Source organism: Leptonotus elevatus, chromosome 2, assembly GCF_054856555.1.
Source record: "Leptonotus elevatus isolate MCC_2025b chromosome 2, RoL_Lele_1.0, whole genome shotgun sequence".
Taxonomy (NCBI): domain Eukaryota; kingdom Metazoa; phylum Chordata; class Actinopteri; order Syngnathiformes; family Syngnathidae; genus Leptonotus; species Leptonotus elevatus.
This window is the reverse complement of record NC_141240.1, coordinates 10369956-10396904: the sequence shown is the minus strand read 5'-3', so window position 1 is coordinate 10396904 and position 26949 is coordinate 10369956. Positions and strand designations below refer to the sequence as shown.

The 26949-nt window shown below is 40.2% G+C and overlaps 1 protein-coding gene across 6 annotated transcripts in view; it reads left to right on the top strand.

Annotated features, from left to right (window-relative positions):
• Positions 1–6402: 6402 nt before the first annotated feature.
• Positions 6403–26949, top strand: part of dlgap4a (discs, large (Drosophila) homolog-associated protein 4a) — an 87983-nt gene continuing 67436 nt past the window's right edge. For 4 of the 6 annotated variants that reach the window (XM_086068003.1, XM_086068006.1, XM_086068005.1 and 1 more), the window contains exon 1: positions 6403–6774. The gene's annotated coding sequence lies outside the window, so the exon portion shown is untranslated. Of the gene's footprint in view, positions 6783–26949 lie in introns of all 6 variants that reach the window. The other 2 variants (XM_086068002.1, XM_086068001.1) reach the window with 2 other exon arrangements.

The following is a 26949-nucleotide window of genomic DNA, read 5'->3' as shown; positions in this document are numbered from 1 at the left end:
GTTTTAGTCATTGATGCTGTTTGCCATAATTCAAAAGTGGTTTTGCTGATACAGAAACAACCAGTCTCTCCATATTTAACCTTTGGCCTGCAAATAATACAATCTGCTCTACTATTCATTTCATGATTGATGACTTCAGGATTCATGATAGATTGTTTCGCTTTGTACATTGTTCTCGGAATTTATGTTTTGTTTGGCATTCGTTCACTTTGGATCAAAAGAATGCAAACAAAGGGCTCAGTCGCAGAGCCACATAGTGTTAATCATGCTATTTATAAACTTTGATTAAAAAAAAGAGATTGCCAAAATGGAACAGTATAGCCCTGTAACCATGTTTTCATGGTCTGCTTGCCATATATTCTGCCTGACTGCGCTCAGCACATGTTCATTAATCTGGTGCACATCAGAGCACCCATAATGTAATCAGTCAATGGCCAGAATAGCCAGTGATTCTGTAAAAAAAAAAAAAAAAATCCCACAATTTGTTACTCTTTTATACATCCAATTTTCTCTTGTTGTCATGATGTTTTCTAGCTAAAAATCAAATGCAGAGCAGCATGATTGTGACTGCCGAATGTTGGCAGAGGTTTCAAATCCAGTTAGATTGGTCTCAACTAAAGAAATGTACTGTACTTCTCCAACAAAAGTACAGCATGTTTTAATTGATAGGTGCTGTGAGCAAATTAGGATAATTACAGCAAAGATTGTGCAAGAATAATTGGAGGCTCTTCAGTTTTTCCAATGGTCGCATGGCTTGTTTTGCCTTGCATGTGAGTGCTCATAAGGCTTACATAATCGTCTGCGTACTTTCTCACAATTTTTGCTCTATTACGCGAACCAATTCACTGTTATACTCCCACCCAATGCAACTGCCTTGAGTTTCCTGTTTTTCTCCTTGGGTGCTTTTATCCAAAATGCTCCGTAGCGCTATTACCGCCTCTCCTGTCCCTCTTTCTTCCACTACTGAGTGGTCATTGATTAGTTCACATGAAATGTACAATGAAATGCCACTCGCCCACCTAACAACCTCTTGTCAGTGGCTCACTCTCTCTGTGTATTACAAACTGTGTTCAGAGTAATATTATTGTGTGAAAAAACAAACAAATGATCCACTGTCATATTATAGCTCAGAAAACAGCTATTGTACATATTTTGAATTGCAGTTTATTCTCTTTAGCTTCATATGTTGTTCATTTATTAATGAAATGACAACGAAAAACTGGATGACACATTCAATTCCAGAAATGTTTCCAACCAGTCACCTCATTAGTGAACATGAAGATAATGTTGCTTGAAAGATGAAAGGTCTCACAAAAAAATAATAAAACAGAGGATTAACTAGCAAAATCATGTGTCTCACTGAATCATAATTTAGCACACACATTTTCACACTACACAGGGACAATGTTCTGCATTTGTGTATGTTGTTGTTTGTAGGATGGAGTTCGTTTTTTTTTGTGAGAGCCGTGGGCATGTTTTACAGATTTGTTAGCTCCCCCAAATGGGACTGAATTCTCTCTGCAGGGGCAACTGCGATGTCACAACCCTCCCACAGTCATAGAACGCCCTGGAGGGTCAAAATGATGATGGCGACGTCTTTGCCGTCAACTGACCAGTCAGAAAGCAGAAAGGATGTAGCACCACTGTGACGCCCCACAGAAATAAGAAAAAGGACTTCCACAAATAGGTTTCTCCCGCAGAGACAAATAATTGGCGTGGTATCTGGGAGGCACAAGCATGAGGAGCCGCCTGGATTTTAATGCCAAGCCTGGAAGAAGAGAAGTTATGCATGTCAGTGAGCTTGCTGTTTGGGAAAACACATTCAATTGGAGCTTAGCTCACAGTGAGTTTTCACCTTATTGTCAGTAATTCTTGTCTTATTCTCTTCTAAATGAATTGACTTTGTCTTCCAGACAAAGTATGAAAACCACAACCTTTTGTTGATCGATTGTATTTTACTTATGCAATGAAATATAAAGGTGACCTTTTTTTAATTATTAAAGATGAAAGCTACTGAACATAGAATATTCAATTTTGAATAGCTACTGCCACCTGTTGACGAAAAATTAGACTGCACATACCCATCTTCTCATACGCAACTTGCACAAGACGTCACAACCGCAGGCAGAAAGCGGGAAATTCGAACCCGAATCCAGTCTGAAAACTATTTGCCAGAGGCCTACAGGAGTACCCATTGTAAATAGCTATGGTGTTAATTTACTAATTAGAATATGTTTCAGTCATAAATAGTCAAATAAAAAGGCTATTGTGAAGATATTTTGGGGGGAAAAGTTCCATAAAGCAGCTTTAATATGGAATTTTGTAATAGGGCAATTGTTTAGTTGTGTGTGTGTTCCCTCCTGGTGCTCCGGCTTCCTCTATAATCCTAAAACATGTATGTTGGGTTTATTGATGACTATTGACCAAAGATCCTACATGCCAGTATTAGTTAATATGCAGTAAATGATGTTCTAGTAGTCTGTTCCTGACATTTTTGTAATCACATTTTACAACACAACCCATACTAATCCAAAGCATCATATACCCAAAACATTTCTATAGTTTAGGAAACCATTCCCCATCTGTCACTGGGGGTTCGGTGACCCAGTTTGCTAAGATATGCTGTTGACTTTGTTGAGAAAAGCCTGCATGTTTTGTACAGTGTGATTCCCAAATACTGTAATCTCTGATAAAATACTGCGTCTATTTGCATCTATACTCCGAGATACAAATACACAGAGATCAGCATTTTTTTTAAATGTCTTGTGCCTCCACAGGTGACCATTCATTGCTGTTGTGGTGTTGACAAAGCAACGGACACACAGAGAATTTACAGGACAGAGACACTTTGAAAGGCTGAAAGAGTCCCATTAGTGAATGTCTGTGTACTGCATGAGGTGCAATGTACACATCTTCCATTTGATGAAGTCACTGATTGTGTAACACAAGATTTCCAGTTTGGTGGCATGAATGCTGCTATGGTAAGCAAATGTTGGGATAGGAGAGGAAATGTAGCCAATGTAATTCCTGATGTAAAAACTTCATACAAAAAAAATAGTGATAGTCCATATGCTTAAAGTTGTATATAAAATATATCCATCCTTTGGCCATTACAACACAAATCCAGTCAGGTAACTTTGACATACTGAGGTGTACATATTTGAAAATAAATAAATGTATTTTTAACGAAGCTTGGTCGCCTATTTTTCCCCCCCTTAGGATATGCACTCTTGGATCAGATACAGCGTTACAATATTAGTCATGGTGTTATCCAATCAAGCAAGCAACCCTTTGTTCCTGGACGCTATCGCTATTCAAAAACATTGTCAGATTCATGTACTCGATGGCACATACATTCATGTCTTTGAAACATTTGATTTGCCTGGATTCATTCAAAGACATGGATTTAAAAAGGGTGGTCAATTCAGTCTAACTTGTGAAATGATGAAAGGCCATGAGTTGCTTTGGCTGTGGTGCTTTTGTCATTGGGGAACTCAAGTTAGCGGTAATTAGAAGGCCAAAAGGTAAATGTGTATAATACCCAGCATTTGACAATATTTGTAGTAATAGAGTCTCATTTGATTTTCCATCCATGATTTTAAACACAGTAGATGGAAACTGCCATCAACACTATTATGTCTCAAAAGATATACATCATGAATAATTAGTACATTGCAGACTATAGGGCCCGACCAATAAGGAATTTTCTGAAGTCGATGCTGCAATTATAATATTTGGCAGAAAAAAAATACAGTTTGTCGATGAATTGGACGATTCATTTGAGATTATTAATTAATTTAAAATCAATATAATATGCATAAAATAACTTACTTTTATTTTGGAAATAATATATTTCTGCATATATGATGTTGATATGGATGTATATGCTTTTTGATTTTTGTTTACTTTGATAATACCTGATGTAAATAAGAAATTGTTTGGACAGGGATGGGAAGGATTGGGGTTTTACTGTGGGTTTACTCTGTAAATTAGTCATTTAAACACAATTAATAACTGTATTGTTAAAAAAAATTACTTCCTTTATTGTCCACTTATATACTCCAGTATAGCATTTTTCATTAAAATTATATTAATTTAATGGCAAAAATCTGTTATATTAATATTTAAAATAATATTTAAAAAAAAATGCATATCTTTGGAATGTGAGAGGAAAACCGGAGTACCCAGAGAAAACCCACACAGGCACAGGGAAAACATGCAAACTCCACCCAGGAAGGCCAAAGCCCGGACAGTCAGCCACAATAATAAACATAATTGTTAAATGTCTGGGACAGTGTCACTCAAGACTGAACATTATCATCAAGATAAAATATTTTAATACAGCTTCTGTATTGAACGTATATGACCACTTGGCCATCTACCCATTTTCCTCAGTAGGACTAGAATCACACATGAGTTGTAGCCTAAACCAGCTGACTATGGGTGAGAGGCATTGCAGCAGTGGAGCTCAGCACGCATGTATTTCTTGACTCCATCATGCACTTTGAGTCGCTTTCCTGACTGGCAAAAAAACAAAATACTTCACACACATTCATTAAATATACTGAACAAAATATAAATGCAACACTTTTGTTTTTTTCTCCCATTTTTTTGTGAGCTGCACTCAAAGATCTGCAACTTTTTCCTCAAATTTTGTTCACAAATCTATCAAAATCTTTATCAGTCAGCATTTCTCCTTTGTCGAGATAATCCCTCCCACCTCACAGGTGTGGCATATCAAGATACTGATTAGACAATAATTAGACAATAAAAGGCCTCGTGCACTTTTACCACATAGCACAATGTCACAAGTTTTGAGGGCACGTGCAATTGGCATGCGGATTGCAGCAATGTCCACTAGAATGGTTGCCCGTGAATTAAATGTTCATTTCTCTACCATAAGCCATCACCAAAGGCATTTCAGACAATTTGGCAGTAACCGGCCTCACAACCGCAGACCACGTGTAATCACACCAGAGCAGGACCTCCACATCCATCATGTTCCTCCAAGATCATCTGAGAACAGTCACCTGGACAGCTGTTGCAATAATCGGTTTGCATAGCCAAACAATTTCTGCACAAATTGGCAGAAACCGTCTCAGGGAAGCTCATCTGCATCATCGGGGCCCCCGACTGCAATTTGTCGGCGTAACTGACTTGCTGGGTGAATGCTCACATTCGACGGCGTCTAGCACATTGGAGAGGTGTTCTCTTCATGGATGACAACAACCTGATCAACTGTATGCAAAGGAGATGCATCGCGTGAGGCAAATGATGGTCAATATTTGAGGGAAGTGGCGTTTTGTCACAAAACGTTTTCTACATACACGAAACTTTTGTGTATGTAGAAAAAGTTTTAGATTGTTTAGTTCAACTCTCGAAAAATTGGAACAAAAGCAAAATTGCGTTTTATTTGTGTTTAGTAACAGACTGTTGAACATTAGCATATGCAGTAGGCCTATGTATAAAACACCTATATTGGCGATATAAAGGCATTCTGCGATGAGAGGAGCTAGCCACCAGCTAGATGGCAAGCTAATAGGTTTCCAGACACTGTGGAGTGTGGACCAGTGGTGGGTTAATCCAATATATACGTTACCACCACACTTGTTGTCATGTCGGTGTGTGTCCACAGAGACAAAAAGGAAAGTTCACCAATCACCGTTTAATAAACAGGGCACACATGGAAGGAAAAAGTTTGGACACCCTTGCTTCACAGGGTCTTGAACACATTTATTAGATCCATTGGTAAATACCAAAATATGATGTTTTTGCTATATGCTTCTGTAATACCAGAGTGTAGAATTATTTTCTTTAGCAAACAATGGAAAGCAAAAACAGCCATTATTATTTCTTGTTAAAAATGTCAAATTATAGTCACAACAGAGAGAGATGAGAGAGAGAGAGAGAGAGAGAGAGAGAGAGAGAGAGAGAGAGAGAGAGAGAGAGAGAGACAGAGAGACAGACAGAGACAGAGAGAGAGAGAGAGAGAGAGAGTGAGAGAGTGAGAGAGAGAGAGAGAGAGAGAGATGGTAAATGTGTGTGTGTGTTTTAAATATTATTATTAGAATTATGTCTGTCTTATTAGCGACGTCATTACACTCCAGTCACACAAATGCCATGCTCATTTATATTCAAAGAAAGCATGATTACTTCAATCAGCACTAGAACTTGCAAAAAGTAAAAAAGTGTCTTGGGCATCTCTTCTAAGTGAGAACACGTTCAAATTTGGAAGCTTTTCCTCTTCCTGGATCGATTAAAGTGCTTAATTCTAAATATCCCATATTGGCACTTTGTTACTGTGGGTGAATCATCCGAGATGAGCTCTCTCTAATTGACTTGCTGATAAAACACGCACGCGTGGTGATTCATCCACCGTGAGACCGTCATCATTACGGCTCCCCCACTTGGTTTGATTTCGGGGGCTGAGTGTTTGGTCGTGGGCCCTCGGACGCCCCCACCCCACCCCCACCGCACTCATCCCACGTCTCGTCGGAGTAAAAGGCTGCTGCAACATCAGCGGCAGCCTCCCAGCAGAGCTCCCCGTGCCGCCATGGAGCTTCAGCCTCTCGCGAGCCGGTGAGCCGCATCCAGCGGAGGGCGGCTCGATAGACTGACACTTGCGTTTTTCATGCCGTGATATTGGGGCGTGTTGTTTACCTTTGCAGAGATATAGATAAAGAGTCTGTTGGCGGAGATTTGGTCGACATGCAAGAGGAGGATAACTATTGGCGCGTGACAGGCAGCAACATCTGCAGCTCATCGCAATAAAAGGTGAGAAGGTAAGGTTGCTGTTTTCACGCCGGGCGTTGCGGCTTTCTGTCTCCTAAAACAACCACCCGATGCTCGATTGGAGCTCACCAGGCTGCGTCGTTGCCTCGCAAAGCCTCCTACGGACGATCTGCGGTTTCGAATAGGTCACCAGTCCCCGAGTATGACCGTGCAAGATACAGAGATGCGACTTGTAGGTGCGTGTGACGCCGACAGCCTGTTTGCATCATCCTGCTGAGTGAGGTTCAGCTCAGGATGCCTGTGGAGTACAGATCTGCTCTTCAGTGCCTCAGCCCGGGCACTTGATTGAGGAAAATAGCCTACTGCATCTGCATGGCAGACGTTCACATGCATGTGTGTCCTCTTGGCAAGTTTCCGAAAGGCACAGTAATGCAAGTCTCTGTGAACTAGCTGCATAATTTGAAAACACAAAATAATGAATTAACTTGCTTTTCCTTGTCCCGTATTGTGCTTTCAAAGTTTAATTGCTAGAGAGATTTAAAAAAAATGATAAATAAATAATCCTGTTAGTTTGCCTTGTCCTGCATCACTCCGGGGTTGATTCACAGCAGCTCTCGCCTCCTCTGCTGCTGTTGACGAGGCTGCATTGGGCTGATCGATAGCCTGTTTGGATCGAGGCCTGTGTTTCAGTTGTTGTCAAACAGCAATTTCGACAATTAAAAGCCCATTTGTTAGTGGAAGCTTGATTAATAATTCATCGGCAGGATGGGGCCGCAAATCTGTGGATGGCACACGGGGGGATGTCAGCCTCCGAGACACATTGAGAGATTGTCAGTCTGACAGATGAAGCTTTGCTCTTTCTGACAAATAACACCTTGTCTGGTCTCAGAATCTATACATGTGTAACAGGTGCACTATTTTGCAATAGATAACACCATAGATAGTTGATTATTGAGCAATTGGAAAAGATGAGCGCCAATTATATTATGCTTATGAATACCACATGATAGTATTGAAGAGAGTTGATTTTTCTGTGATGCAATCTATTACAGTTGAAGTTAAACGATAGAGAAGAAACATAGCTGCTGCACCTGAAGTGCAAAAAGCAATTGCCGTTGTCACTGTATGAGAGCGACGGGCATGCAAATAGATTACAGAAGCCTTCTCTTGTTTGAAATATGATTTGTATATATTAAGTAATAAGCACTTTGCTCAACTCTGGAGTTTTCTTTTGGTAATTTGGTAGAATTTGCACTGATAGAACTAAGTGTAGGGGGTGTTTGCGCCGTTGTCTGATGGAACGTAGCCTTTTCTCAACCAATCGTGGCAAACCCTCATTTGCATTAAAATCATGGTGGTCGGAGAGCGGAAACAGAAATAGACTCGCTGGGGTCCGAGCATGAAATGCGGGTGGTAAACTCCAAGATCTCCCTTGTGGATGATGTAGTTGGCTGCACATGTGACGTGGGCAATTGGAGACCGCCTTGGTTGCACCCATTTAATTGCCACGTGGTCAGTGCGGTGCTATTAAGATAATAACGATTATAATTCGTTCAAAGAATTGATTTCTACAGTGAATCGAAGGGATTGTCCCACGTTGTTGTCATATTTATGAATGAACATCACACATGTCCACAAAGCGCCTCGATCGAATCCGCCAAAATTGTGTCACCTGCGCCGCTAGATAGATCTGGTTTTTGCAAGTCTAAAACCGAGTCAACTTTTTATCACCACATTGCTTGATGATGTGGGGGGTGTCAGCGAAGCATAGTGCGTCCACCAAATTCACAAACACGATTAGACTAGACTTGCTCGGGCACCAAAATAAAGTTGCGCCCGTTTTTACACTGAGTGCACGGGCGCCAGTCTACAAAAATAGAGCCCCTAAAATGATTTAAAGCAACAGCCGGCAATAATTTCAACATGGCAAGGTTTATGTATTAGTGAAGTCTCTGTGGAGGAAAAATAAGTGTCTATCTGTTAGTGTTGTTCCGATAGCGTATTTTGGACCCCGATACCGATACCGTACCGATACCTACGTGTTTTTTTTCTCAACATGAAAAAACTGCCCTGCCATTGGTTCAGAACATTCAAGGTCAAATAGGATATCTTGGCTGGGCATGCAGTGAACATGTCACACGTTAGTGAATGTCGTGCACAAGCAAGACACAAGATGCTGCATCCAAAGTCCTATATTAGTGTTGGAAATAATGGTATCGACACGTTACTTGTTAGTACTACCAATGCCGATACTACTGTTTTAATGCATTATCGGGGCCTCTCCCGATACTGGTATCGGAACAACACTAGTATCTGTTGATATTATGTTTTCCACTGGTGATGTGACTTGATGTGCACATTAGTGTCTTTGTGTCCTATTGGGTAATCTGAGTTTCCCATTTCAATAGCATAGGCATTCATCTCTATCATCAAGCCAGTGCACAGCGCCGTTCACAGCTGTTATTTTAATGTTATATATTTTTTTATGATGGTAAACAATTGGAGCTTCTAAAGCATTGATGGTTCTGGTTGAGCCCTGCGATTGATAGGTGAACAGTCCAGGGTGTACCCTGCCTTTAACTTGTAGGATAGGCTCCATTTTTTTTTTTTTTTTACCCATAACCCTGAACAGGATAGGTGGTGGACAGATGCATTACACTAAATAAAAGTACAGTTATTCCTTCAAGTATTTTGTTAAAGCCCGTTTTTTAACATTGTTTTTTTCTTTTCTAAGGAGAGTTAATACATTCTCAGCCAATGATCTGTTTACAGGTAACATTTTGAGGTCATTTCTTTTTCAACCCTTCAGCATTTGAGGCCTCTACTTTCACATTCATTATATCCTAGCTAGGCTCAGTTCATACTTTAACATTAACATCAAATAGTAATGAAGTCTGAAGCACTTTTGAAAGAATCTTAAATGTGATTTGATCACACCAGCATGGAAGGCAGACTGCAGTGTATTTATTCAATACTTGCTGGGTTCTCCAACTTTGTGAACATTTTAATAAAAATGTCAGTGGAAAAAGCTGACAGGCAAACTGCAATCTTTCATTGTGACTTTCTAGATCAGTGGTCCCCAACTTTTTTCTACTACAGACCAGCTCAAACAAGTCCATGCTTTTCATGGACTGGTAGCCATTCTGACCGGAGGATGGGGAGATTTTGGTCGCCATTCATCTGATCTTGTCAATTATTACCATCATTTGTCTCCTTGTTTGGTATGACCATTTTATAGTTATGATGCTTCATATGTCAATTTGCAAATGTGCATGATCAAAAGATGTTTTGGATCTGGTGGCTCAGTGATTGTTAGTATCAGCTAACTGCTAATGCTATGCGTGTGGCAGCAGAGGCAGTGCCGACTCCGCTTGCATTTTCATGCTTTTCACATAATCACTGTGTGGTAGTACTTCTTCAAATGATTAAACAGGTTTGTTGTGTTGCCAGTTTTGAGGGACATACAGTACCTTGCTTACATTGGCTTTGTTTGCACCTCGATGCCGCCACACAACCTATGGCGATGATTGTCTTGTCAAAACAGTTTCATCTTTGAAGGAAAACTCCAAGTCATGGCTTGCCGCAGCTTTGTGTTCGGTCATTGTATTATGTACCTTATATTCCAGTTAGATTTTCCCCCTGGCTTGCGTGAATGGGGATCGTTGCAAATGCAACAACATTGTCATCATATGTGAAACAAAAATACACTTGGTTGATATTAGATGTCGTTGTTGTCGGGTTCCTGGCCAAGGAAGAAGTCGTCAAAATAACAAGAAGAAGCCACATTAGCATTTAAATACATACATAGCACATAATCTATATCTCTCAGCCTGTGCAGGGTCATATAGCGGTGCAACCTATCTGAGATGACCTTGGCTGCCTGAGACAGATTTATTATGGACAGGTCATCATTAAAACACAGGAAAGACACATTCAAATAACACTCATCAGTAAAGCCATCATGTAGTCTACTGAAAGAATCTTTGTGATGCTGAGAACATACAATTTCTACATAGAAAGCCACAAACTTACCAGGTCGCTCTAATTTCTGACTCTTTTCCCTATGAAAGGACTGTATTGTTACTGATTATAAAAATAACTCTATGAACTGGACCCAAGTGTATCTCATGAGGGCAAAGTTGCAATATTGTGTCGGACCTACTGTCTTGGCAGGGTTGGGAGGGTTACTTTTAAAATGTATTCCGTTACAGTTACAAGTTACCTCCTAAAAAATTTAGTTAGTAACGTAATCCAAGTACCATAATATTAAAGTAATGTAACTTGATTACTTTGGATTACTTTTGGATTACTCCAATACCAAGTATGCTCATGAAGACAAAATAAAAATAAATATCACCACAATATATATTCTATACAATGTGCCCCTGCTATTTGCGGGGGTAATAGGGAGCCTACAAATAGCAAAAATCCTTGTGTAATTAAAAAACATGTAGGCTATAGATTGGTTGGTTGATTGATTTCCATATGCTTTTTTCAAACTGTCACTGAAAGCATAGATAGATAGATAGATAGATAGATAGATAGATAGATAGATAGATAGATAGATAGATAGATAGATAGATAGATAGATAGATAGATAGATAGATAGATAGATAGATAGATAGATAAATAGATAGATAGACAGATGGATAGATAGACAGATAGATAGATGGATGGATGGATGGATAGATAGATAGATAGATAGATAGATAGATAGATAGATAGATAGATAGATAGATAGATAGATAGATAGATAGATAGATAGATAGATAGATAGATAGATAGATAGATAGATAGATAGATAGATAGATCGATCGATCGATCGATCGATCGATCGATCGATAGATAGTCATCCAATGAGGATGACGATGTGTGACAGTCACAAGTTTAGCCGTGTATATGTTGTGTATGATGTTTAAATAGTGAATTGGTGGGAGGAAGATTTGTTTGGAAGGTGTAACTCACATTATGGTTGTAGGCTAGCGGGCAAGAAGCTACAGCGCATAGCATGCCGCTGGACTCTCAGCTCAAACTTTCGCACCGAGTAAGTTCCAGTGAATACCGGTTGGCATTTCCTCGTCCATGAAGGTTTTTCAGACTGCCCGCGTATGGAGGACACAACTAGTCAGTTTGTTTGTCCCCACCTCCTGGACATGTAGCAAGGGTCCTGCTCTTGCTCTCTCTCTCTCTCTCTCTCTCTCTCTCTCTCTCTCTCTCTCTCTCTCTCGCTCTCTCTCATCGTAGAAATTGTAATCCCTCGAAGTAATCCCCATTTTTAATAAATGTACCTGTAATCTGATTACATGTTTTTCCTGTAACTGTAAGGGAATACAGTTACTTAAAAAAAAAAAAAATCTGATTACGTAACGTATTCCGTTACTCCCCAAGCCTGTGTCTTGGAACATGAGAACATTATAAGGCCTTCTCATACAGTATGTGACTGCCCATGCTGAGGCACATTAATCACAGCATGAGCTGCACAAGTGCAAGAATGTCACTATGTAACTGTTTTATGTGCATGAATTACGGCCTTGAAAGCAACCCACTTATCTTGTGTTCTGTATTGGTGGTGTTCGCTGGGTGTAAAGTCACAATACAGAGAAGTCTCTCTTGTCACTCATGTTGTGTTCTATTGAATGTTTCGGGCTGTACCTGTTCAATTCTATGTGGTACAATGGAATGCAAAACTCACTGTGGAGCTTTATAGCAGTGTGCAATCACATGCAAGAGCCGCATTGTGATTTGCTGTTGGCTGATGTGTTTTCTGCATGTGAATCCTGACATAGATATGAAATAGTTCAAATACATTGGATGTATCATGACAAGCTGTTGTTCCTCCACATTTACCATAGCAACAAGGCCTCAGTGTAACTTGAGTTCAGCCTTGTGCGTAGACTTGTGTGTACACTTCCTCCCTACCACTGTTAGAAGTGTCTTACTGCTCCATCTGTTCAGCTATTGTCTCGGCGTCACCCTCGCAATTTTTTTGTCGAGAGGCCTGAAGTGGAGAGCCAAATGGCGTGGTCTCATTTTTTAAGAAGATTGGCATTTCTTGTCTTATACATCAACGTTTGATATAGGTTGTCAGTGTGGTTGTTAGGTAAAAAAAAGAAAAGAAGAAGGATATATATATTTTATATTTCAAACATGGCAATGTTTAAAACCTACAACTGTACTTGAGAAATGTCACCTTGAAAACAGTCAAGGCAATAAATGTAACCACAGTCAAAGTAAAACCCTTTTCACACTGCACTCACTCTGTGTGAGAGTGGCAACGTGTCATGACCAGGTTCAACTAATCAGGTTTCCATCCAAATGTTTTGAATTTTTTATGCGAATTTTGTGAAAATGCGCAAAACAGACATGCGACTTATGCCTGTTTCCATCCGCTCTTCTTTTGCGAATATGCAGGTACGAGATGACGTTGTTGTGACGGAACTTTAGGACAATGGGGAGTTCCAGGTGGGAATGCTAGTTTTGACGGACTGAACGGAAGTAGTTTGTCTTGTTGGCTTCCGTCCCGTCCCGCATGTAAGTGAAGTGTGTCGTTACATTCAGAGCTGATGTTAATAACGCCATCTAAAATTGCATTCATGTTTTTTAATTAATTAAATATAAAAAACTAATCGGGTTTCTTCATTTCCCCAAACATATCTTACTTTATCATCCGCCATTTATTGTGACTACAAACGTGCTTGTATATCCAGTCTTGTAGTCGCTTATTCACAAAACCTTTTTTTTTTTTCTTTTTTTCTTATTATTATTCACAAAACCTGTTTCCATCGTCAAAATGCACATTTTCCTTTTATTGATACGCTTCAAAAACTACCCCCTCCAAGCGTGAAAACCTTTTGGGTGAATTTTGGGCCTTTTTTTGAATTTCTGCCGTTTCTTTTTCGCAATTCTTGAAAATTCAAATAAAAATAGGTGGATGGAAACCCACCTACTGTGCCCATATTTCCAAGCGCTGACGGAGTAGCCTACCTTAAAGTCAAAACAGATTTTGCGGCTGTTTAGACCACAAGACGTATCGTTCATTGCTGTATAGGAAAGCCCTGACTTTGCTCATTTTAAGGAGGAGGAGAACATGATCAGCAGAGAAAAACAAATGGCCCGGTGAGAACTTGGAAAGTTTAATCATTGAAATAGTCAAAATAACTTTAAATTACTCCACCAGCTCCTCTCCAATTGGAAGCGCTTCTTTGATGTCACAATGCACCGCTCTATAGTTATTTCTCCATTTCGAGGTGCTGTGCCGCTCCTCACCACCCATCAACATTGCTTTCCGTGGTCCCTGCCCCTCGCCACCTACACAATGGTCAATGGCACGTTGCACCCTGCTAAATGCAGTGTTAGGGGCTAGGTTAGATTATGGGTGGATTTTGCTGTTTAATTCACATTTCACAAACACTATCAACAAGAATGCCAAGTTTAGTCTATTGGGGCACATAGAACATACTATTACTGCATTGTAGGAAACATTTTTGACTTGACTTCCCCTTTAAGGCTTCGGCTGCATGATATTCATATACTCACCCAGCACTTTGCTCGCTTCTGTTATGTAGTATTTATATACAGTATATGTGTGTACCACTGCCTGGAGGTAACCTAAGTCTGCTGCCACTGCTGAGTCAGTGACCTTTTCCTGCCAACAGTTCACCCCAACCATTAATGCTGGGTGTGGGTCCCATTTTCATAGTCTTTGTTATGACCCGGCAGAGTTATGTTTTGTTTAGTAACTGTAGAAAGTTAAACATGAAAATAATTGAAAAATGTTTGCCAATGAAATGCACCTTGTTTATTATACCCCCCACTGTGCGTTTGTCATTTTAAGCCACTTCTTGGGCTTCCTCACTGTACGGATCGGATCCTCTGACACAAATTTGCATGTTAATAAACCAAATGCTCCTCACCAGGGACAAATACATCAGTGTGCAGCAATTGTGAATTTCTGTCCCTCAGTGATTAATTATGTCTCGTGTGTCCATTGAGAAGGAGATCCTAGTAACAGATGTTTATTCATTTCACTGTCTCTCTGGCGCTCCAAATGATAATAGTTGCCTCAGTTAATAATGTGCCACAGAAATATAGCAATACAAATTAAAAAATGCAAATATAAAAACAGATTGATGGAAATGTAGCATATTTTCTCTGCTTGTAGTGTACAAACAAATAGCCCTAAAATGACTTTATTACAGCCAAGAGGCAAAGCAGGCTTGAGGTGGTAGTTGCCTAACATGACTGAGGGACAATTGCTGAAGAAAGAAGAAAATACGCTATGCTAAATAGTGCTAAAGGATGCTGCCGAAGCAATGCAGGGTGATCCTTAAAGCTTGGGGATATTTTGTTTTGAGACTACAAAGAGAATTTGTGTAACCCTCGCTTGGATTTCTAGAGCAGTACTTGGTGATTGTGTCTGTGGGTGGTTGTGTATATAAAAAAAAAGAAAGGTTTTTGGACATGCAGTGATGGAGCTCACAGTGCTTTGAGCAGTAATAGTCACAGCCTGCTAATATGAAGTTGACTTTGCTAACAATAACAAGCAAGTACTATCGTTATAACCAGTGTTTGGTACACCGGGTTATAAATGTTCACAGTGAGAAACAAACAATTGCTATTGACAAGACACGGCTGGCTAAGGTTGTGTGAATACGGTGGTGAACAAACGTGTATCAGATGGGGATGGAATTAAATTGAAAATTAGCTTTTCAGCGAATCCCATTCTGATCATGAGATTATTGCAAGCAGATTGTGATGGTCTCACAATACTAATATGGCGCTCTTCTGCAGGAGTCATCATGCATAGACATGAGCCTTGATGGTCAGAGAGCAGATCTCTGAGCCTGCTGAAGATTAACACTACAGGACATCGCCTTCTGCCACCGATTACATTCACTCAAAGCAAGACTTGACCCCGGGGGCGCCCATGTTGCAGAGCCATATGGACACATTTCATGTCATTGGCCATGTTGCCATTCTTGGTGTTATTAACCTGACCCGTTGACTCCATCACATCATTAGACTGAACGAAATATATAGTCAATAGAGATGATTAATGTACCATGACCATGGTGGCTGTAGATGCTGACATTCGATCAATGTTGCCCTCTTCAGCAATAATCAAGCCTGGTTGCATCATATTAAAAATGAATTGAAATTCATCAAAAGACCTACTGAATTGCAAATGTTCCTCACTCATGAGTCATTTGGTGATGAAAATAAATAACGTCATGTAAGCAGTTAAGTACAATTAAATTGACTAATATTGTTAGGTTTGGGTGTACGGATCCCAGAAATCGCAGACAGATAAAGAGTTGACAAATATTTATTTATAAAAACTGCGCTCACCAATATAACGTTCAACATAAAACGCTTGTAAAAGGCAAGAAGCAAATATAACGTCAAAAAGGGCTTGCAAAAAGGATCCAAGGGTGAACAAAAACTAGTGATGGCGAAATTGAAACTGTGTTTTGGTACTGTTTGAAAACCAAATCTTTGTTTTCTTTGCGTGTTCAAATAAAACTCAAAGTTGAGATCTCGTGAAGAAGTTTCTTGCAAGCTTTTTTATTTAGAAATTTCTAAAGCCACTTTGGATCCTTGCTCAATCAGAAGTGATCTCAAAGTGTCTCTCTCTCTCTCCGCTCCTCCCCACTTATACAAAACGCAGTGTTTACAAAAAATACTCTCCCCCTTTCATCCTGTCCTGTCAGCAGAGTGAAATACATAAACAGATAATCCTACTTCAGTTCCTATCTTAGTTCACTCCAGATGTGGGTAAACAATTGGTCCCGTCACCTCCTGGACCAGGAAATTTATGGACAGACCTCTGCGTGCACTTCCAAACATCCCTCATTTAGATAACTCAGAAACCTTACTAGACATTTATTTCCCAGAGAAGAGAACAAAGGACTATAGACTGACTAACATATGAATTAAGTGTTGTCTTATTATTACACAGCTCTAACTAAACTCAAAAATGGTTAAAATATAGATTGAAACAGTAAAACAATGTTAATAATCTAACAGTACATACATAGCGAAACGCAGGCGGAACTTGTGATTCGAAACACTGTTCCAAGGTCTGTTTCAGAATCAAGGTGTCACGTGACTGTTGCATTTCACATTCCATTACACCCCCAAATGTTTCCAAATGTCACAGTTATTGTTTCAACAAGTGAACAGTGATCCTGTTATCCCTTTTCTAAAATTAAAATCCTACCATTGCACTATATGAAAATGTCCTAAATCTAAAATATATCCAACCTAAGTATATACGTGTAAATTGCCCTGGCTACTGATTCATTACCCTACATGATAAAATGTCAAGAGATTTATGAGGTGGTGGTTAGCTCAGTGGTGAAGCACCTGCACATTGTACTGAGGCTAACCTTATATGTTGGCGACCCCGGTTCAATTACTGGTCTAAAGTAGTATATTTTTTGCAGGTCATTCTTATTCTCTCTAATGCTGCCTGTGGAAACTTAAGCTGTTCTGTCGCAAATAAATAAATAAATAAAATAAAATAAATAACAATATAACAGCCTTTGAAATGTACACGTTTTTTTTAAATTAATTGTGATAGTAATGTGGGTCTCATCAAACCATTTAAGTCATTAAGTTTGGTTGAGAAGTGATGATCTATTTAAAAAGGCTCAATTAAAAACAAACCAAGAATCAGCAGCAAAAACCTAATTTGTACTATTTTTTGGGGGGGGGGGGGTAGTCATTATTTCTCTCTCTTATGTCGTCCATTACTATTACAGTATATAACGATTGCCATGACAGACAGCCAGTAGCTACTTTCCTTACTGAGTAGTTTGCAACCCTTCTCTCATCTCCTGTTTGAATGTGATATTTAACAATTGGCCACCAGTGTCGCTGTGGGGAGAACGTTCCAAAAGATCAATTATTTTTCTGAATCCATTGTTCAAAATTATTCGATCGTTTCAATGTTCTATTTTTGCTCTCTCTAAAAACAACTTAATGTACTTACAAAAAGTCGAGGAAGTAACAAAAAACGGAGGTTCAGGGACTTGAAACTACTGCTGCATTCGAAGAAAGTGCGATGTCGGACTTTTCCAACTTCAAACCAGGAAGTGTGTACGGGAACGCCCCTTTGAACTCGGAAATCCCACTTGCGAAGTCAGAAGAAAAAAAGTACCCCGACTTCACCGACCGACTACAATGTGACGTCACTCACAACACAAGCCGTGAATTGGTAAAACACAATTTACTCGAGTATAAAACTGATAGCTTTCTTCATTCATAAATATTCGACATAGCTTCACATAACACAAGTATATGACAGTATGCCGCTATCTCCCTGCATGAAATTATACGGTGAACAACTGTAGGGAAAGCTTTTGAGAAGACAAATTTGCTGGAAGTCAAAATGTGTTTTGAAGACCAAAAAAAAACAAAACTATTTATCACTGTCCGACTTCCGTCCTTCCTTGAATGCAGCATACAGTTGGTCTACGAAGGAGAGCGAGTGAATAGTCCAACACCAGTTCACCGCTTCAGCTGCCAGCTGATTGCATTTCTGCGGCAGGTGTGTAGCCGAAGGAGCCGCCCACATCAATAAGGCTGCTGCAGAAAAAAACACAGCCTGAGAACACTGATATGAAAAATATAGCCCAAAACACTGTTTTCAAGAGTGAAATTGTGTCAATTCAGTGAGTAAAAACATGTGTTTTATTGAAACACGTGACATATGGATTCTCACATCTAGTCTGCTATGTTTCTCACACCTTTTAATGAGCTTTTTCATTTTTAATCCTCAAAGATTTCACAGTCTTCATTTGCTGTCAGGTTTGCCTGTTTCCAATTGGTAGCATTGCATCTTAAATTATTTTGATATGCTGACCATGCTAATAATGAGTCTTTATTACTGTAAAATACAATCTATACAATACTAATAGCTAAGTGTTAACATTTAGCTACTTCATGGCATTGTCCTGCTCACATAATTGAAGACGGTGTTTCTCAACCCTGGTCCTCGGGGAACACTATCCAGCCAACACGGGTTCCCAATGATTAGCTCATCAGCAAGCTGTAGAGAAGCCTGATAACGATCCTCACCGGTGTTGGTGAAGGGAGACATGGAAAACAGGCTGGATAGTGTTCCCCGAGGACAAGGGTTGAGAAACACTGATTTAAGATATTAAAGAATCCACACATATACACTAAGTAAAGGATGTTGAGCTTTCAGGGTGTTGTTATTTTGCTGTTCTCTAGCAAGGAGCCAAACGGTAAAATTCACAACAAGGTGTTTAATCCATGAATATCCATTTCTCCATTTATTTACCTTTCTGTGACTCTTACAGTCACACTGTGACAATCTGGGCTCTATTTTCGTACCCACGTTCTAAATCTGCGCAGAGGCGGGCTAGATCAAGTTTTGGTACTTTCACAGATCCACGCAGCAAAATGTGATTTTTTGCCATTGTGAGTGTGAACACAGCCAACTTGAATAAATGTCGATCGAAGCGGATCCTCTCATTGTTGAAGCTTCGCTATAAAAAGCATGTGACAGGCCAAAGTTACAGGTTACATTTATTTACAAAGCTCTAAACAATATGTTGCTGGATAGCCTAGACTCGTTACGGATTGTGCCGGTTCGATCTTTTAGGAGTCAACTTTTAGGAGTGTCTGAGATAAGTTAAATGTCTGCTCCTATAGTAATTCTGCTTAGTGAGTTAAAATGTACTCTCTCCCAGTGTTAAATGTTTTTACTATTTTAAAAATGTTAATTGAACTCGAGAAAGGGTGGAGCTATATCAACTCTAAAAAAGTGTTGAAATCAACTCTGTGAGAGTCACTTCACCACTGGGCTTTTTGATGTGTGTGAAGTGGGCATTTGAAGACCGCCTTCCACCCTGATCGTTCATGTCCATGTGTGACCCCCCCAATTAGAACTTCTTTCAGCAGCCATAAAATTTAGTCTACTTTGCAAGAGAAAACCCCCTCGTTCCGCCCAGACCTCAGTCTTTGGGGCCACATGAAATGCATGGGGGGGATTGGTGGGGCTAGGTTGGCAATTACTATTATAACACCCAATTAAATAACAATTAATGAATACACTACACACAACTGTATGCATGCGTGGCTCAAGTGCTATAGTGCAATGTTCTACAAGTTCTTTAAAAGAAACATTAGCTTACTACTCATTTCTGGCTCCAGAAAGAACAATTTCCCATGTTGCTCAAAATCTGTTACTGCTTTGTAAAAACATAGTTGTTGTTGTCATTACGTGATGAAACATAGTATTGTGCTGGCGTGCATCATTGTGATTATTGCTAACATCTGAAATTTGCTCTTTGGCTCCTTGTTAGAGAGTAGCAAGTTGTGCAAAAAACTACTGAAACAAACAGATGGCCTTGTGCATTCAAAGGTTTAGCACAGGACAAATGAAGCTCACCCTTAAAGATTGGAGTGCATTTTCAAGATACTGAGCGCAGAAAATTCAATCGGCACCTCTTGACGAACAATGAAACTGCACAAACCCTTCTTCACATACAGAATTCACGCATGACGTCACATCCACAGACAGAAGGCGGAAAATTCGAACCCGAATCCAGTCTGAAAACCATTGGCCAAGGGTTTGCAGGAGTACCCATTGTGGACAGCTAAAGTGTTAATCTACTAATTAGAAGAGGTTTCAGTCATAAATGGTTAAATAAAAAAGCCAAATTGTTACAGAGAGCATATTTAAGTTCATCCTGAAATTTCACCCAAAAGTGAAATATCCCTAACTTTTTGAGAGTAGTGTATGATGCATATTGGCATGTATATGCTAAACACTGTTTTCAGCCACGAAACTGTCTCTTTAACTGCCATTATTGTCCACATTAATTGACTTGGACTCAAACCTACTGCAGATGCAAACATCCGGCTGAAGGATTTCACAAAGAAATATTGTAGCTCTTTGTGGACCGCAGCTTAGACTAAGCTTTCATTTGGACACGGGGCATAGAAAAAAAACGCACACACCAAGACTTGAGTTTGACTTAATCCTGCATGTGCAAATAGTCTTGCACAGATCTTGCATAATAACAGAAGACACTGTGTTAGTTTGAGATAACAGAAACAATTGCAGGGATATCTAATTCAATTAGTCCTGTACTGTGTGTCAAATACATTTATTTATCTATTTAAAGTACTGAAAATGTGTTTTTGTACACTATTGACCTTTTGCACGTGACGTCACAGCTCTCATGGGAAATGTTCATACATTTCACTAGTAAACGTACACTCTAACAAAGATTGTAAGAGGTGTCGAATTGCGTGTTTCAAATCACATTAACGAGCCAGATAGTTAGCGTCCACTCCAAATGCACGAACACACAGCTTTGTTTTAAAATGCACCATCTTCAAAACTATGAAGTGCATTTGACTGTTTAATAATGGGGGATTTCGTCTTTGTGCTTGGAGTTTTTCACTCTGGAGCCATATTCATGAAATTACTGCATAGCTCGCCACTACGATACGATTTGCTCCATGCTAGTAAACATAGTAACATAACATCATCACAGCGTTTCAATATAGAACAGATTGTGTAAAAATAAGTCAGTTAGCATGATCAACAAGTTTTACCTTTGCATTACGAGGCATATTGTCCCCCGGGTGTGAGCGTAGCATCTCGTCCCAGAGACTCAGCCAGCGACAAGCTTTTGAATCAGCCCCGGTGTAAAGAAAAGAGACGGCATTGACTACAGAATGATATAGGTCGTGGCGCTATGAATTCCGGCAAAGTCAGCGATTTGATTAACTTGGTAAAAACAGCAGGCAACAGAAGGTAAAGGTCTGTTTTCAAACTAGCGATCTCCAACTTAAGTAAATATTGCGCTCTATGAGGCCCGACTAAATGTGCAACTTCGACTGACAGGCGACCTTCGGTTGAAGTAATAGATACAATGGGCAATAATAACTTTTAATTTGTAAAATAACAGTCACTAAGTCGCTCCGGGTCACGTCCACTTCCATTCAATAATCATTTCCTTCCGCCGTCCGTCATAGGGCAGTCACGTGATCATGTGACGTCGGTGCAAATGGTCAATACTGAAGCATTTAAGTTTCATATATCAGAGAGAAGGAAGCATTCAGTGTATTTATCAAGAGGGGTTTATCTGAAGCGGTTGCCATGGTGAAGCTCACCCATAGTTTCTGCTGATTGAAACAAGGATTCGGCTGTGAGACACCTCTCAATCTGGGGTTTATCGCCCCAGGACACGAACAGCTAGCACCTCTGTGTGTTTTCAAAATTCATGAGATAGGGCAGATTCTGCTTAACCTAGTGATATAGGAAGGAATATGGTTTCAGGGTGTGAAAATAATTATAATTACCATAATAGTAAAATAACAAATAAAATAAATAAATACGTGCTTTCTCATGGAACACCCACTGATGGGTATTAGTCCTGTCATTTGCAGTCCTGTCATGGTACAAACTGTGTTTTTAGGGTATTTCCATTTACCTTTTACTGATGTAACATTTTTAAAATGTAACAAAAAGTACAACAAATAATTCAATAGCTTTATTAGCACAAGCATTTACATTAGGCTACTTTTAGATGAAACAGACTAAATTTGCCTTTGATCATCTCTAACGTATAGACGCCGATCTTCCATCGATCCATTTTCTGTACCGCTTGTCCTCATTAGGGCTTATCCTAGCTGACCTTGAGCAAGAGGTGGGGTCAACCCTGGACTGGTCACCAGTCAATCGCAGGACACATACAGTATAGACAAACAACCTCCACCAACACCTGCACCTCAGAACTGAGAAGCAGATGGTCTTATCAAGACCTTTCAAACAGAAATGATTTTTGAACAAGGTACAGTATATGCTTCTCATTCTTCTTAAGGTCAGTGCTCCTGTTTGATTAGCACTCACACTCTGTTTGCCTTAAAAGAGTGTTTCCGTTTATTAAACAATGCACTCATTCTTTGGTAATCTCCGTTTTTTTCTAATCCTACAAGTATCCGAAGCTGCTTTATTTTAGCAATGAGAGTTGCAGCAGCTTTGCATGACAATGAGGCTACGTTCTTAAAGTGAACAATTGCATTAGCAGATATGATGACTGCTTTTTCTACCCGTCCTTGTATCGCCTTTATTATTTAGAATGAAGCTAAGAAGCACTCAAAATGGCATGAATAATTACGGACAGTTTAAAAAAAAACGGTCAAAATCACAGTTTACAATAATGGCAGCTGCCTATGACTATGCCCATACAAACACATATTATGCAAACATCTATCTATCTATCTATCTATCTATCTATCTATCTATTAGAGGTGGGAATCTTTGACTGTCTTACGATTCGATTCAATATTGATTTTTGGGTCTGCGATTCGATTCAGAATCGATTTTTGGTTCAAAATGATTCGATTGACAATAATTTCTACTTCAATTTGTAGATGTGCAAACAATCGTCATGATCTACTTTAGTCTGGTTTGCAAGACAGAATGACAAATGGAGAAATTAAAATGTCTTTTTTTTTGCATTTATTATATTCATTAAGTTTTGAATTGTAAGGAAATGTCCCCCCCCCCCCAAAAAAAACTGTGTGTTGACCACAACTGCTACACTATGTAGCTAGCTAATTTTTATCGTTTTACAGTATATTCTGCCATCCCTAAGCAGAATGACTACAGACAACAAGCAGTCCCTCCAAAAGAGTCCAATGTTTCACCCTGTTTCGTTCTCACTGACCATACAGAGTGGACGATTAAAGAAGTGACTCGTTTAGCTTGTTTCACGATTGAAGCTAGCTCGAGAATAACGCACAATAGAAAGTGCCATTGACTCGCTAACGCTAATTAGCACGTTACTCGCGGCACTTTTATCAATTAAAAGAACGGCTATTCAAACAAAACGCTTCAGGAATGCATACAGAGAAGCATGTTAAAGTTACTCACAGACATATGCTCGTCCTACGCTACAAAAAAACTAAACAAAAAACTTTTATTGGCACAACTTGATCGTAACTTTTTCCTTCTACTCTCTTTTTTTTATTTTATTTTATTTTTTTATTAAAATTATTATTATTATTTTTAAAAGAGCTCAGTATTGTTCATTCGGTAATGTCACCATCATTGCTCTTTGTTTTGTTTATGTTTATGTATATGTATGTGCGTGTGTGCGTGCGTGCGTGCGTGCGTGTATTCGTTAGTTCACCAAAAACCTATTAAAAAAAATCCCATACCATTCACCTAAACCGAACACCGCCAGCAGGAGACACGAGGAAGGACCAAAGAAAACAAAGGAAAGTGAAATCCAGCACCGACCAGACACCACCCACCGGGCCACCAACCAGAGTTCTTCACCAACCCCAGAAACATCTAAATTCCAACAAATCCCAAAAAATCAGGGAGACCTCAAGAGACCAAAGGAGAGATTGAGGAAAGGAAGGAAGGACAAACGAAGCAGAGTGAGATCCACAGACACCAGCCTCCACCGATTCAATGACCTGAGGAAGAAGCAGATTGTGTCTGAGTTTCGATAGATGCTGGTGTGGTGGATCTGGCATGCATGAAAATCTCCACCAAAGAGGGGAGCCGTCGACCCCTGCCAGGACAGAGCAAGCGCAACACCTCAGGGCCCCCCAGGCCGCGGCAGCGCCAAAGGACGACCCCCGGGCCCCGCCAGGGCCACCGGCCGGAGAGCAAACCCAGGAGCAGGAGCGCCCCCCACCCCAACACGGCCCGCGCCCCCAACCCAACGCAGCAGGACAGGGCACTGCAGGCACCCCACAGGTCCACAGCCCTCACTCCCCCCACGACCCACCCGCCCCCCATCCACCCCCAGCCGCCCCCAGGCCCCCAGGCCCCCAGCACCCCCCCAGTTTTACAGTACTTGCTTGATGGTTTTTGGAGAAATAAAAGTAATTTGCATATTAAGCAAAAAACAAATTCAAATACCATATTCGTTGTATGTCTTTGGTGTATTATTTCAGAGCAAAATACCTTGCTCAAGTTACTGCCATTGGGCCTCACAAATCAAGGTGTTAGTTTGGGTTTTGCAATATATTGTTTGTCACACAAGTCCTGGAAATGCTCTGACACACTTTGGACAGTGTTGCAATCAGCATCATGCACTCATAGTCAGTAACGCAGTGTGTTTTTTAAGGCCTGCAAAATAACTGACTCCTTCCGCCGATGTAGACCTAAACCTTAGGGAACACACGGATTTCCTCCTTTGATCACATTTGTCCTTCCTCCCTGTGGAGTGTTAGTCAGCGAGGAGGTCATACTGAGCTGACGGCTTCGTATCCACATTGAGAATTCAGGAAGGGAATTCATTTCTTAGCCATCCTTCACCTCACTGACCTCATATGTCCTTGTTTCTATTCCTTTCCGAAAGCACACCTGTACACACAACTGTTGCATAATTCACGGCAGGAGTTGGGGCAGCTGTTGTGCAAGAGTGGCAGTTCATGTGGCACGGTCGGAAACGCTCCCGTTCATCTCAGGAGACCTGAGCGGAAAATCCTGGATGGTTTGCAGACATAATGCAGGAAGGCCTGAGTGTATATCCGTGACTTGGGACTATCTTTAACCCGGCTTGACTGCTTGACTTGAGCAGGTATAGTAACATAGGTATAGTGCATTTGTAGTCATGCATTAGGGGGCGTATTCTCCCGTTGGCGCTTAAGTCAATTTCTCACTTTCAAAGTGCTGCGATTTTCCTGTCTAGGCTTCTACACACCAACCTGGTAACTGGAAGTTTGTGTGCAACTACCAAAGAGGCGTGATTTGGTGAAGTCTGAGGGTGGCCCTGATTTATGAAGAGTGGAGTTTTCCTGAGAGATGGAAATTCCAAATTACAGATGCATGTCACACTTGCGTAGTATAATGACATCTGCCAGTGCCGTTTGCGCGGCTCATCTACAGGTTACACTGAAGGAGCGTGTGTTTTTGCATTCACGTTTTCGTAAATCCAACGCAAGCAATTGAATCCGATTCAACCAGATGTTCCGCTGTTCTGCTGGAAGATGAAACAACGTGCGTTGTAAATTAACTTGGAGTTTGCACGTGAGTCTGTAAGTAACACAGGTTTTGTTGGCTGACTCAAACAGCCAAACAATCACAATCACGTTTGTTGACATCATCTCAGTTTCCCGTGTACAAAAGTAGCTTCACAGCTCCACGGCCGACTAAACAGCAGCCACTCCTCTGAAAGTCACGAATCATCGCATCCGTGGCAGCGAATAAGAGACACTTCCGAAGTTGAAGAAGGAGCACTGTATTATTTAACGGGAGTAGAAAAGCTAAGGTTAAGACATGCTAAACTGGCTCAAGCTATTGTTGATGTACGTAGTCATTAAAAGTTGGAATAGATAATTAACGCTACAGTACAATTTTCACACAAGTCTTGTTGGAACTGCGTTCTTAACAGCGGAGAGTAACCAACTGTGAAAACCGAAGTAATAAGTATTGAGAGAGAAAATGAAATACACAGTCACACGCAATACAGTGCGAAAACCGGAGATGAATTATATATTATCGCATATGTCAGCCAATAGGAGTGGCCTCTAAGATGGAAAGTACATTAATGTATAGTAAATAATTAGATCATCAATTTTATTTGTTAGTTTGCACAATGCACATTTCTGTAAACTATCACCACGTGTATTCAGCAATTAAGCCAAGCCACTGTATTGAATAAGACAAAGCTAAAAACAAATAATAATAATAATAGTGTCACTATTTTGTCATTTGAAAATATTGAAAGAAAGAAAAGTAGAATAAAAATATAAAGGGAATATTAATGTTGTTTGGAGTCCTGGTGGTGCATGTTGTTTTGTCTGTGTTAGATTCGGCCTCTAGGCTCTTAATGATTACCGGTAGATAGGTGACTTGAGCTAGGCCACTGTATCACTGTGACCCATCCTGGCTTGGCGTCTTCCTATCGATCTGCATTCTGGCACACCGAAAATCACGTCACACATTTTCACATGGGTTAGATTTGGATGTGGGACGGCCCAGATCGGCCATAGTTTGTTGCTTGCATGCTTTTCAAACTGGGCAAATTAGTGAGCGGGAAAGTCGAACTGCCGGTAAGCAGGTTGTAAAGTTTACTTTGAATATACAGTAATAACGGGACTCAGAGCTGATAGAGCAAGCATTCATTACATAGCTTGAGCAATGGCAATTAGATATGTAGGGGTGGGAATCTTTGAATGTCTCACGATTCGATTCGATTCCGATTTTTG